This window comes from Aegilops tauschii, chromosome 1 (genome assembly GCF_002575655.3).
Source record: "Aegilops tauschii subsp. strangulata cultivar AL8/78 chromosome 1, Aet v6.0, whole genome shotgun sequence".
In the NCBI taxonomy this organism is placed as follows: Eukaryota; Viridiplantae; Streptophyta; class Magnoliopsida; order Poales; family Poaceae; genus Aegilops; species Aegilops tauschii.
This window is the reverse complement of record NC_053035.3, coordinates 449,582,209-449,592,622: the sequence shown is the minus strand read 5'-3', so window position 1 is coordinate 449,592,622 and position 10,414 is coordinate 449,582,209.

The following is a 10,414-nucleotide window of genomic DNA, read 5'->3' as shown; positions in this document are numbered from 1 at the left end:
CGTATATCTATTCCCTATAACCATAGCGTCATCGAACCTTAAGTGTGTAGACCCTACGGGTTCGGGAACCATGCAGACATGGCCGAGACGTTCTCCGGCCAATAACCAACAGCGGGATCTGGATACCCATGTTGGCTCCCACATGTTCCACGATGATCTCATCGGATGAACCACGATGTCGGGGATTCAATCAATCCCGTATTCAATTCCCTTTGTCTATCGGCATGTTACTTGCCCGAGATTCGATCGTCGGTATCCCGATACCTTGTTCAATCTCGTTACCGGCAAGTCTCTTTACTCGTTCCGTAACACATCATCCCGTGATCAACTCCTTGGTCACATTGTGCACATTATGATGATGTCCTACCGAGTGGGCCCAGAGATACCTCTCCGTTTACACGGAGTGACAAATCCCAGTCTCGATTCGTGCCAACCCAACAGACACTTTCGGAGATACCTGTAGTGCACTTTTATAGCCACCCAGTTACGTTGTGGCGTTTGGTACACCCAAAGCATTCCTACAGTATCCGGGAGTTGCACAATCTCATGGTCTAAGGAAATGATACTTGACATTAGAAAAGCTCTTAGCAAACGAACTACACGATCTTGTGCTAGGCTTAGGATTGGGTCTTGTCCATCACATCATTCTCCTAATGATGTGATCCTGTTATCAACGACATCCAATGTCCATGGTCAGGAAACCGTAACCATCTATTGATCAACGAGCTAGTCAACTAGAGGCTTACCAGGGACATGGTGTTGTCTATGTATCCACACATGTATCTGAGTTTCCTATCAATACAATTCTAGCATGGATAATAAACGATTATCATGAACAAGGAAATATAATAATAACCAATTTATTATTGCCTCTAGGGCATATTTCCAACAGGTTATCCAACCAAATATCCACACTTCCAATAATGAGCATCAAGAGTGTCATTGACCTTGTGAAAGCCATCTTTCATTACAAGGTGAAGTACGGCAAGGCATGGAAGGCGAAGCAAGCCGCATTCAAGATGTTGTATGGCAATTGGGAGGAAGCATACAACCGACTCCCTAGGTTGTTGTTAGCTTTGGCCGCCACAAACCCAGGCATGGTTCACGTGGTTGAGCCTCATGGGCACCAAACATTGATTCATAACGGGAGGACCATCCGAGTATTTGGCCGTGCATTTTGGGCCTTTGAGCAATGCGTGAGGGCTTTTGAGCATTGTCGGCCCGTCATCGCCATTGATGGCACGTTCTTGACCGGACAATACAAGGGCACTTTATTCGTTGCAATAGCAAGTGATGCCAATAACCGGGTGTTGCCTTTGGCTTTCGCTTTGGTTGAGGTGGAGAACAATGAAAACTGGGAGTGGTTCTTGCGTCAATTGAGAACAAGGGTATTACCGGCTGAAAGGGAAATTTGTGTCATACAGAAAGTAGAAGCATATTACCACCAATGCCTGCCCTATCTGTGATCCTGCAACACGCATCGTCCAGCTGCATATGAAAGAAAAATAATGTTAAGTTGACAGCAAGGTTGCATTGGTAATGAACAAATGAGTTGATAACAAAAGAAACCAACTACCTGTCGGTACAAGTACGCAAGAGTCGTTGAACCCCAGCTCCATTTGCTATCGAAGACGGTCAACGCCTTCAGCCACATCCATGGAGCGTTCTTGCCGTGGAGTCAGGAAACAAAGTCCTCGAGACAACGTACCATATATAGACACGAGCGTGTGTCTGTATCACATCATCAGTGGCATCCGCAGGGCAATGCGCAAAGTTTGCTTGAATCCACGTGAAAGTAGCTCCGGCTGCTTTCCTTTCCTTCTTCTTCGGCTCTTCTCCCTCCTCTACATCAGCCTCAGCCTCGGTAGGAGCCATACCGATAAGAGCAATCATCTGCTCGCGCCACCCATCAGAATCGGTGCTCATACAGAGAGGCATCCCGTCGATAGCAAGATCGGTGATCAACGAGACATCCTCGAGCGTCACGGTCATCTCCCCAGTCCGAAGATGGAAACTGTGCGTCTCCGGCCTCCACCGATCAGCAAGAGCGGACACCAGTGGAGCGTTCAGATTCGGCGTCGACCGGCTGACCAACTGAATCCACGGGAGTAGTCCTGCCTGCTTGATGTACGGTGTGTACCGCTCATCGTAAGGCATGGCAGGACCAGAGACCCCGTGATACCGAATCTTCAGAGGTTCAAGCTTCTGCAAAAAACAAGTAATGACAAATCTTAGGGCATGTCAATTTCAACTAAAGGAAAATTTGCTAAATATTTAGATTACTCATTATTACCAGCCCCTTCTCGCGCATCATGTAGGGCCGGTGTTGTGTGTCAATGGCATTGTCGAGAAGCCAAACCATCCTTACAAAGTTCAAACAATAAACATATATGAGTTCATCTCAAATATCGGTAAACACTCAACATTTCATATGTGTTCATCTAAACATCTCATATGTATTCATCTACAAGAATCTCAACATCTCCTTCTCACACAATGAATAAATGATTGTAAATTATCATATATATCTAGTATGTCATATGTGTTCAAGTAAATCAACATATAGCTACAAAACTCAACAGCTCATAATTATCTATAAAACTAGGCATCTCATATATATCTAAAAAAATTACAATCTATTGTGTGTGTGTGGGGGGGGGGGATCAAAGGTTCCACCTAATCTTGGGCAAACAAAGATACAAACCAAGCAAATTAAAGGTTCCACCTAATCTTGGGCAAATCCCTAAAATTGCAACGCATTTACGGAGGAAAAGAAAGGGAACAGAGGAGTTTACCTAGTAGGAGGGATTGGAGATCGAATCCGGGCCTCAAAACTTCAGATCTGAGAGGGGTGTGGGGGGATCCGAAGAGGGCGCCGCCGCCGCCGCTCTCTGTAAACAGAGCAACTTCCTCAGAGGGGGAAGAACTGCTGGGAGGGGCTGGCCCGATGCGGCTTAAGTCAATGTGCAGCGCTGCACTTTACACAGTGTGGCGCCTAAGCCTTAGGCGCTGCAATGCTGTCTGTGGGGCCGCAACTGGACCAGGGCTGCCACGCTGGTAGGAGGTGCGACGCCTAAGGCAGAGGCGCTGCATGGTAGTGTGCGTCGCCTAGCTGTCGGGCGCCATACGAAAGGGGCAGCTGAGTGAATTTTTTTCGAAAGCAGGTCAGTTTGTGATTTGATTTCGCCCTCAGGTCAAATATGTGATTTCTGCCACTCTGAACGTGTGTCTGGTCGACCGAAAGCTCGAAACAAGGCCGGTTTTCGAAGCATGAAACGACGACGTACGTAATGCTACGCCTACGTCGTCGGTCGCAACACGTACACACGCCGTCTTGTGTAAGCTGTAACTGCAATGCATGGGCGCGTGTGATCTGCACGGAGTAAAGTCTGCGCCGCAAGATGAGCAAAATCAAAATCACGCCAACGGCAGCGTTGGGGTAAAAAAACAAGAAGAAAAACGCACACTTCACCGAGTTGCTCGGGCATTTCCAAGCGTGCGCATGACTCAAAAGCAAAAGCAGCCGTGCTACTATACACATACGAAGGCCGAACGCGTGAGGGCCACTCAACCAAGCAGTGCGTGGTTCGTACGTAGTAACTCTGACGTAGAGTACGTATGAAGAAGGGTTGCCGGCTCTGCACTCCGCTAATTCCTTCCTTACGCTAACCGCTGGCAGCGACGAGCCAAGGCTGGCTAGCTAGCTACTAGATTCGATCTAGGGACAAAATGACAGGCTATGCCCTAACCCCGAGCTGCGTACACGGACCGGTAGTACGAGCATCCTGCGGCCTGATATTGGGCTGAACAGGAACAACAGCCACCATTGACCACGTACGTAACGTCGCGGGGAATCTGTGCACGGAAAAGTTACAGCACAGTAACACTAGTGCCATCAAACGGTGTGCGGCACGGCATTTGGCGTGCGTGTCCCGTGCCTTTTCGCGCGTGCCCCCGGGCCTCGTTGGCTTCGACCCACATGGACAGGCAGGGCGCGCCAAGGAGTGGCGATCGACACCGGCGGCAACAGAGCGAGCGGACAACACCGTGCAAGGAAACGCATAGCCCGAGACGAGCTGGTAGAGCGTTCATGTACGTATTGGATCTTGTTTATTTATGTGCTTCTGCTTGCCTAGCACTCCTCCTGATCGGATACTGCAGCCCATGACAAAAAAAAAAACCTGCTTCTTGTACCGACCGACCGGCGGTTAACTGCGCGCGGGCCAGTCCGAACCGGCGGTGGTTCCATCGCCGATCACATCTCAGATCCGCAATTAGCTCACCCTCGCTTCGTTTGCTGCAGCTATTCTAAGGGGCTGTTCGGTTTCATGTAGCTGGGCTCGACCACGATTTCTTCTTAATGTAGACGATATTTCCAACAGTAAACATTTTAGTTTATGATTATTTGGACATTTAAAATATTTTATAGCATTTAAATGTCCAAATGCAAATAACATAAGATTTAATCCAGTGACCTTATGATGTCCTAGAAAAGTGTGCATCATTTTTTTATAGGTTCTAAACCAAGGCAAAGATGATGAACATTTTAGAAGGGTATTTCAGGTTCATTGAAAAAGATTTTAGTAAACCCTAGTTGGATTGAGGGGGTGCTGGGGGTTTCTGTCATCCCCATTTCAACTTTCTGTGAAAAGTAAACATGATGCAGTCACTCTAATGCATGCACTAACTAGAGTGATTCCTGCTCGGTCGATCTTTATCCCCTACCTGTCTCCGTTCGCCACGGCGCGCGACGCTGGGGTAGGGTTTCAGTGTCCGCCCGGTCTACTCCATTAAGCGATCCGATGGAGAGGGGAGAAGGAAGTGGACCGGTTGATCCAGTTGATAAGTTGCTAGAGAAGCTGCATCTGCATGAAGAAGAGGACGAGGGTTTCCTCTGGGAAGAGGTGGCTGAACCGCCTGCCCGTGTAAAGCGGCTAGCAATCGCGAAGGTACACACCATCAGAGGATTCAGCCCCAGCGCTCTATATGCAGATATGCGATCTGCTTGGAACCCAGCGAAGGAGGTGATTTGGAGGCGGGTGGATGACAACCTGTTCACCACGCAATTTGGATGCCTGGGGGATTGGAATAAGGCTATGGTCATGGGGCCTTGGTTTTTCCGCAATCAAGCGGTGCTGATGGAGGAGTATGACGGCTTCGGTAACCCTAGATCGGTTGTTCTGGAGAAGCTCACTGTCTGGGCGCAAGTGCACAAACTCCCTGATAACTTTTTGCATGAACAGATCGTAAGGGGCATGTGCAGGCCAATCAGGGAAGTAAAGGAAGTTCAACTCAGATTACCTGCTGATTTTGTGGGCGAATTTGTCAGGGTCAAAGTGAGCATGAAAGTGGACAAGAAGCTAACCCGGTTTGTATCGATGACGAAGGATGGGAAGAGAGAGTGGTACCAAGTAAAATATGAAAAGTTACCGATGTTCTGTGGAGTTTGTGGTCTACTGGGACACTGGTATGAAGAATGCGGCAATGGAGAGCATGATGTGGACAAGTTGGAATGGGGGGATTTCATACTGGCAGATGGAGGTCGCAGCAGAGGAAGAGGAAAATCAAGGGTACGTGGCTATGGCGGCCATACGGGCTCAAGTGAAAACCCTCTGGGTAGGGGTGGACGTAGGGATGATGATGGTTTTGGACGAGGAAGGGGTAGAGGAGCTAATATACCCACTGAAAGCTGGCGTCTTAATGCTGTGTCTCTAGGTGTCCAGAATAAGGAACGTAACGACGGGGATGCACAAACAGAGGCCCTTCCGAGCCAAGATGTCCGGGCTGCAGATGGAGGTCTGCTTCGCAAAAGAAGCGCTGCTGACTCAGTCTCGAATTATGCAGATGGCATCGATCCGGAAACGGTGGCGGGAGCAATAGTACTGGTGGGAAAGGGATCTGAAGTGGCAGATATAGTACAACAATTTGATGGCAGCAGCAGCTCTTCAGACCTTTTAAGCACGCCGCAGAAAAATGCAAACAAGAAGAAGATGCGGGGTAATGATGGTGTTGCTGTGGATGAAAAAGCAATGGAGACAAGTGTAGATGATGCATTGGCGGCTCCCCGTGTGGGAGACCGCCAGGTACAATGAGTGCAATATGCTGGAACTGACGCGGTTTGGGTAATCCCGCGACAGTTCGAGAGGTTCGCGAGATGGCGACCAAATTTACCCCAGCCGTGTTGTGTTTAGTTGAAACTCAGATCCAAAACACGCGTGTTGAGATTCTAGCTTCTTCTTTTGGTTACAATAAATCTTTTGCAGTTAGTAGCTCCGGTCGGAGCGGTGGTCTTGTACTTTTTTGGAATGGGGAAATAAAACTTGAGGTGTTGGGCTATTCGAAGTATCACATTGATGCAAAAAATTCTGACCTGGGGTTGGCACCCTGGAGGTTAACCTGTATTTACGGTGAAGCGCAGGTCTCGGAGAGGCACAAGACGTGGGATACAATACGCTCACTTGCAGCATTATCAGGAGAACCATGGGTGATGCTGGGCGATTTTAATGAGGTTTTGCTCCATTTTGAATATGAGGGAGTAGGCCAACGGAGTCAGACACAGCTTGATGGCTTCAGAGAAGCCCTTGACGTTTGTGGACTAACTGACCTCGGCCACACGGGCTCCCCATGGACTTTTGAGAAGAGGGTATCTGGAGGCACTTACACAAGGGTTCGCCTGGATAGGGCGGTAGCTGATACAAACTGGTGCTCGTTATTTCCGGCTGCATCGGTTGTGCACGAGACAGCTGCTTGTTCTGACCATACCCCTATTTTGCTGAAGTTCTCGGATGATCTTATTAAGAAGGGTGGCCCTAAGCAATTTAAGTATGAGCTGATGTGGGAAACACACCCAGAATTAAAAGCTTTCGTGGACGGTGAGTGGAAGAAAGACCGCGATAGTCTGACAGTTTGTGAATTGAAGGATAAACTTCAACAACTTGCCGGTGATTTGTCTAGATGGGATCGTCAAACGTTTGGTAATGTGAGGCGGGTGATTAAAAGGATGAAACACGAGTTGGAGATCCTACGTGCTTTTCCAGGTCGAACTGGCCCCTCTGCACAAGAGCTCAAGATAACCGAAAATTTGGTAGAGCTATATCATCGGGAAGAAATCTTATGGAAACAGAGATCACGTGTTGATTGGTTAGCACAAGGTGACAAGAACACCCGGTACTTCCACATCAGAGCCACAATGAGGAGAAGAAAGAACCTTATCAAGTCTTTGACAAAAGGGTAACGGGGATGTTGTGACAGAAATTGACGAACTTGAGCAGATGGCGACTCAGTTTTACACAGAGCTATATACTTTTGAAGGGGTTACCAATATGCACCAAGTTTTGGACTCGGTTTCAACCAGAGTCACCCCTGCAATGAACGCTTCTTTGAATGCTTCATACACAGGGGAGGAGGTAAAAACAGCTCTTTTTTCACATGTTTCCAACAAAAGCTCCAGGTCCAGACGGCTTTCCGGCCCATTTCTTTCAAAAACATTGGGACATTTGTGGTGATGAAGTGACTAAAGTTGTCATACGCATACTGCATGGTGAGGAAAGTGCGGAGTGCATCAACAGTACATACCTGGTTCTCATACCGAAGGTTAAATCTCCTACTTCCCTTACTCAGTTCCGTCCAATAAGTTTATGCAACGTCCTGTACAAAATTGCTTCAAAAGTTGTTGCTAACCGTCTTAAGGAGATACTACCGGAGATTATTTCGCCAGAGCAATCAGCTTTTGTGCCAGGGCGCATGATCACGGATAACATTATTATGGCCTATGAGTGTCTCCATTTCATGAAACGGAATAAAGCTCTAAAGCATAGGAATTGTGCCTTGAAATTGGATATGATGAAAGCATATGACCGAGTGGAGTGGGATTATTTGGAGGCTATAATGCTCAAGCTGGGTTTCTCCGAGTTATGGGTACAAAGGGTAATGAGCATGGTAAAATCAGTCTCCTTCTCTGTTCTTTTCAATGGGAGAAAACTTGAGGAATTTAAACCTTCTAGAGGTATTCGGCAGGGAGAACCAATATCACCCTACCTTTTCTTGTTAGCAGCGGAGGGCCTTTCAGGCTTCCTCAAATCCAGAGATCAGTCGTCGCAAGTTGGAACCACCTTTTATTTGCGGATGATAGCCTGCTGTTTTTCAAGGCAAATAGTGCAGGGGCGAGGGAGGTGTCAAACTTACTGAATGCTTACTGTCAAGCTTCAGGCCAAAGGATTAACAGTAGCAAGTCCTCAGTCATTTTCAGTAAAGGTTGTCCAGAATCTACCAAACTGAAACTCTTAACGAAAAGTATCTGGGAATGCCATCTGATATTGGATCTAGTAAAACTGGGGCTTTCAAGTACCTAAAGGACAGGCTTTGGAGCAAGGAAAGGGGTGGATTGAAAAAGCAATCTCTGCTGCAGGGAAAGAAATTTTGATCAAGTCCGTAGCGCAGGCGGTCCCAGTTTTTTCTATGTCATGCTTTAAACTCCCGAGGGGGCTGTGCGAACACCTAAACAAACTCATCCGACAATTCTTTTGGGGCAGCAAAGAGGGCAAGCGAAAGCCCCACTAGGTCTCTTGGCACACAATGACACAACCAAAGAAGTACGAAGGACTTGGATTCAGAGATCTTGAGTTGTTCAACCTTGCATTATTAGCCCGACGGGCATGGCGTTTGTTGATTACGCCTGACTCTCTCTGTGCAAAGTTACTCAAGGCGATTTATTATCCGGAGGTGAACTTCTTGGATGCCGCTGTGGGCTCTCACCCATCGCAGGTATGGCGATTGCTGGTTGAGGGGAGAGACATGCTAGCTCAAGGCATAATAAGCAGGATAGGAGATGGGAAGTCCACGCAGATATAGTCACATAACTGGATTCCCAGAGACACCTCAATGAAGCCGATTCCCTGCTTGTCGCCGAACCCGCCCACTATGGTGGCGGAATTGATTGATCCCACAGCAGTAACGTGGAGAGCTGATATTCTACAGCAGCACTTTTTGCCGAGTGATGTTGAGGCCATCAAGAACATACCATTATGCACCATACCCATGTCAGACTTCTGGGCTTGGCAGTATGAGAAAAAGGCTCCTTTTCAGTGAAATCAGCCTATAAACTGCTAGCAGAAACAAATAGAAGAGGTGAGGATTTGCTTGGAGGGCGGACATCAGTTTCAGATTTGTCCCAGGAGGAGAAAGGATGGAGCTCGCTCTGGAATATTAGGATCCCTTCAAAAATCAAAACCTTCCCGTGGAGACTCGCGAGACAATCCTTACCGACAGAAGATGTGAGAAAGCAAAGGCATATGAGTATCGTCGAGAATTGCCAACTATGCGGTTGCATTGACTGCTGGCAACATTCTTTAACAGAGTGTTCGATGGCACGTTGTGTATGGGCTTTGGTTGATGAGGAGATAGTGGAAGTTATGGCTGGTATTCGTGAACCAAATGCCAAACACTGGTTATTTCAGGCTCAAGAATCACTCTCGCAAGCACAGTTTGTGGAGATGGCAGTCACCTTGTGGGCGATCTGGACAGCCCGGCGCAAAGCAATCCACGAGGAGGTCTACCAAAGTTCGATGGCAACGCACAAGTTTGTTCAACACTTCTTGTTTGATCTGGAAACAATCAGCAAGCTGAACCAGAGGACGATGAAAAGGCCATCAGTGGCTGCGCCTTCGAGGTTGGCTTGGACGCCCCCGCTGAGCGGACATATGAAAATCAGTGTTGATGCAGGCTTATCTGACACAGGTACAACAGCAGCAGCAGCAGCAGTATGTCGGGATAGTACAGGCTTGTACTTGGGCTCTTCGGCGCTGGTATTTTCAGGAATTACTGATCCTGGAGTGGTTGAAGCCTTAGCTTGCCGCGAAGCACTTGCTTTAGCAGAAGACCTCTCGCTTCAGAACTTTGTGGTGGCAAGTGACTGCAAAACAGTAATTGATGACATACAAAGAGGAGAGGGTGGAGCTTATATGACAGTCATCAAGGAGATCTCCATGCGAAGATCCTCTTTTAGTTCATGTGTTTTTACTTTCGAAGGTAGAGCATCGAACATTGATGCACACAATCTTGCCAAACATTCTTTGATATTTGATCAGGGCCGCCACTTGTGGCTAATTCACCCCCATGACCCTTCATGTATCCCGCTTCATACTTCAACCAGATGAATAAAGTGTGTTGGCAACTCAAAAAAAAAAATGCACTGACTAGGGTTGTGACAACGTAGTAACTCTAACGTAGTACGTACATGAAGAAGGGTTACCGGCTCTGCACTCCGCTAATTCCTTACGCTAATCGCTGGCAGCGATGAGCCAAGGCTGGCTAGCTAGCTAGCTAGATTCGATCTACGGACAAAATGACTGCGTACACGGACCGGTAGTACGAGCATCCTGCGGCCTGATATTGGGCTCAACAGAAACAACGGCCA